The following is a 3850-nucleotide window of genomic DNA, read 5'->3' on the forward strand; positions in this document are numbered from 1 at the left end:
CCTTCTACAATATTTGTGATGAAGTTATAAGGTAACACTTTACAATAAGGTACCCTTTACAAAGGGCATCTTGATGTAAAGTACTAACATTTGTAATTCTCCCATTGTAGGTAGATATGGCACCACATTAACACAGGATGGCTCAGCCCACAGAAGAACACTGTCATTTTTCGTCATACTCCAAATTGATTGGTATCTACAAGATTTATTGAGGAGCACAACCATTCACAAGACCTCAAGGTTCTTCAATTAAACTTCCTCTGTCTATTTTTTATTTGTATTTTATTTAACCTATATTTAACTAGGCAAGTCAGTTAAGAACAAATTCGTATTTACAATGACGGCCTACCAAAAGGCAAAAGGCCTTTTGCAGGGATGGGGGCTGGGATTCAAAATAAAAAATAAATAAAATAAAAATATAGGACTATTTGGTATGTACTGATAGGGGGCCAACTGGAGTTAGTTATATCTTTCACATTGAGGCCCTCAAGGTCGGCATTTTCTATTCAGTCCTCCCTATTCTAGCCACTCAGCATTGTGGAGGTTATTTGATCTGCCGGGGGACAGACACAGATACTACCTGGCTGGGAGGCCACATCACTGATTCGTGGGGCATTGTCTTGGTACAAACACAGTCCAACAGTTGTCTGTCCACATTTAGCCATGCCCCATAATTCTCTTTTTCTTGCCAGGAATTGCCTGACTAATGAATTGGACTGCTGTCTGAGTTTGATTCCAATTCATCCCCTTTTTTGCACTGTTTGCAAAATGTATGACGTAACTTACGCGATTGTGGCGATTGATTTGTGTAGTTGTTTGCAACCAGAAAAGGCAGTGAAAATGATCCACTTCTCCTCTCACATTTTAATTACGACCAAGGCTTTGTTTGAAAACGCTGCCTGACAACTCCGTAGCTGAACTATCTGTAGATATTCACCCGGCAGTTAACATGGTGACACATCCTGAAAGAGAGAGAGACTCTGGACTCTGGAGCAGACACACCTGAGAGGCATTATTCAATGCATGGTTGTTATTTACATAGACATGTCACTGGAGAGTTGGTTGTGATTGATAATGGAGAGGTGCCAGGGGGAAAGGCACAAAGCATCTGGTATATGGTTGAGTGGTGAGGTCGCTGGGGACCATTTAGAGTCTAAAATGGGAGTCCGGTTTGGGCGAACTCGACTGACCTTGCTTAAGTCCAGAGAACCGGTGAGATCGCATATTTAAAGTGTTTAAGGTGTGGTATCAGTCGTCTAGTTGAAATATAGAGAGTGAACACATGGGAACCATGATGAAGGCCAGTGTTTTATTGAATTGCATGTTTTATGATTGGTGTATTTTGACTGGTTTTGACTGAGGCAGAGCATAAGGCCTGTTTCAGGGACTTGTTTCTGAAGACCATTCTTCACAGTAAGTTTTGATATTAGTACATGTGTTACATTTGTTTTCTCTACTTTTAAGTCAATTCTTAAACTCATGTGTAAGACCTTGTGCTATTCAAATCTAACTCAATGTTATTTCTTTGTGTATAGAAGCCATTTGGAAAAACCTGCAACCCAGGATGCCATGGATAAAAGGGTCCAGATTCAGGTCAACCTTTAGCTGAAAGAGGCCTCCGATTGTGAAGGTGGGAGAAGGCCGTGCACAGGGGAGAGGGATCCGCTGCAGTGAGAGTCAGCATCAAGTCTCGGACCACCTATCTCAAAACCAGCCTCTACTCCCAAGCCACAAGACTGATCCAACAGCTGAACCCTGGGCTGACTCCTGCACCTTACCACACACTTACCATTTAGTCATATTCTGTACACATAAATCACTTTAGTCTACCGGACCAATGAAGTAGTTATGTCAACTGCACTATGTAGATATACTATTATTATAATTCTATGCTGCTACTGCATTGTAGTTATTCCACTCTATGGGCAAAACATTTCCATACTATATGAATATAGGCTATTTTGGTTTTATCTTAAGGCTGTTTTTGTTTGATCTTATTCTTATTTATATCTTATATCTTTTTTTGATCTGCATGCTTCTTTTGTACATGTTTTTATTGTTTAATTGTTAGTAGGTCACACAGGAAAGGAATCAAATAAGTGACATTGTACATTTTACAATGTCACTTATTTGATTCCGTTACAATGTCACATTAATTACTGTGTGAGGAGCCTGTCAATCATTTTTTGTTGTTATTGATTTTACTGGATTTATTTGTCATCACCTGTTGATCCAGGGAACCAGGACTAGCCCTCATTACCTGATATATTTTGCACACACATAATCATTTACAGTACTTGTTAGTACTTATTGGAAATCACAATTCGTTTTTCAAATGGACATGGCATCCAACGTATCTTAAATAATAAAAGTCAATAAATAAATAAGTGGTGAAAGGGAGTAGGCACGCTGCTGTCTTGACGCTGACAAAGCACCTTGCCTCCGACTGTCAGCTGTAGTGTCGCCAGTCGGAAGAAGGACAGGTGAAGGATGGGGTGGGCTGTGTGAGGAAAACAGCACTTGAACTGCAGGAGCACGGCTGCCGCTTGAGAAAGTGGCATATCGCGGGCGCCCCATGAATGAGGCGATTGGCAAAAAAGCTGTCGTACGACCACTCGGGAGGGATGCCGGCCTCCCGATTGCTCATTGTGAACTCGGTAGCAAAGTGCAAAGAAATGTTAATTCTGGTCAGGGGGAGTTCCCGCTTGAATTTGGTTAAAAGGGCAGTGAATTCGCTCATACTTTGAGAACTTGTTAGCAAGCTCCTGAGACACATCATTTTTCTCTCAGAGATTATTAACTGAAGACACATGTAACTACTTTAAGTCTTATTTAGTGATAATCATTTACTCTGTGTTATTCTGTAACGTTTCATGTATTTCATGTACACTGTAATAGTTTGAGTGTAAATTATTTCATGACTAATAAATCCTATTAGTGAGTGAATGCATTCCTTGTTTTACAGAGTAATGCTTTGACTATACGTTCAGAATTTAGTAGGTCTATTGGTAAATATAATTCACAATACACATAGCATAGATGCTCGTCCTCTAACTGTGCATCTCTGAGCTAAGGTTCACTCAATAATTTAATTCTAAGACATAGATCGCAAGATATTAGCTCTTAGTCTTGGACACATGTCACTTCTAGTATTCCGACTGGTGACGCAAGGCTTGCTACCTTAACTAGACTCGATGAATACACCTATGGACCTATAGTATTTATTCACATAATAATGGCGGTAGATTGATGAATGTAGTTTATTATATTCAACATCATTTTCATTCAACTACAGTCAGAAATATTGGTTGTTTGCATACGAGGATGTAAATAATAACACAATATCTCAATTTCAAGCCAAGAAACGGCAACATATTGTTACGGTTGGTGTATGTTGTACTCTGCTATTCCTGTGTTGTGGAGTTGTGGAGACCAGCAACTTAAGAGCGTTCAATGGCGCTTGTCTGAGACCTATATTGTTGATGTGTCTATGTAGTGTTTGGGTAGGTTTAAAAACTCCCCAAAACAAGCTACATTTAAACAAGAAGGGTCCCGACCATTGTAGTACACCACTGTAAAAAAGGTCATAAGATAAGTGTCCCATGTCGTCTCTTTACTGTCAACACTCTGATGTCACTTCCTTTTTCATAAATAACATTGTTTTGACCATGACTTTACAAAACAACACCCATTGTCACGTCTCCACACATTGGTTGATGTGATTTACTTTAAAATATGACTCACCCCGGGGAATGATTGACTTTCCTTGCTTGTGTCACCCTGTTAGCAATGTGTACTACTCCATGCTGCAAGCTGCAATTACTCACATTCCTCCCCCCACCCCACTACA

General features: G+C 40.0%; 1 long non-coding RNA gene across 1 annotated transcript; it reads left to right on the forward strand.

Moving 5' to 3' along the window:
• The first annotated feature begins 248 nt into the window (after positions 1-248).
• On the forward strand, positions 249-2950 carry LOC106586163 (uncharacterized). Its single transcript, XR_006761403.1, has 2 exons — positions 249-1413; positions 1536-2950. It is a non-coding gene; the product is annotated as an uncharacterized LOC106586163 (long non-coding RNA).
• Positions 2951-3850: the final 900 nt, after the last annotated feature.

This window comes from Salmo salar, chromosome 02 (assembly GCF_965601325.2).
Source record: "Salmo salar chromosome 02, fSalSal1, whole genome shotgun sequence".
Classification (NCBI taxonomy): domain Eukaryota; kingdom Metazoa; phylum Chordata; class Actinopteri; order Salmoniformes; family Salmonidae; genus Salmo; species Salmo salar.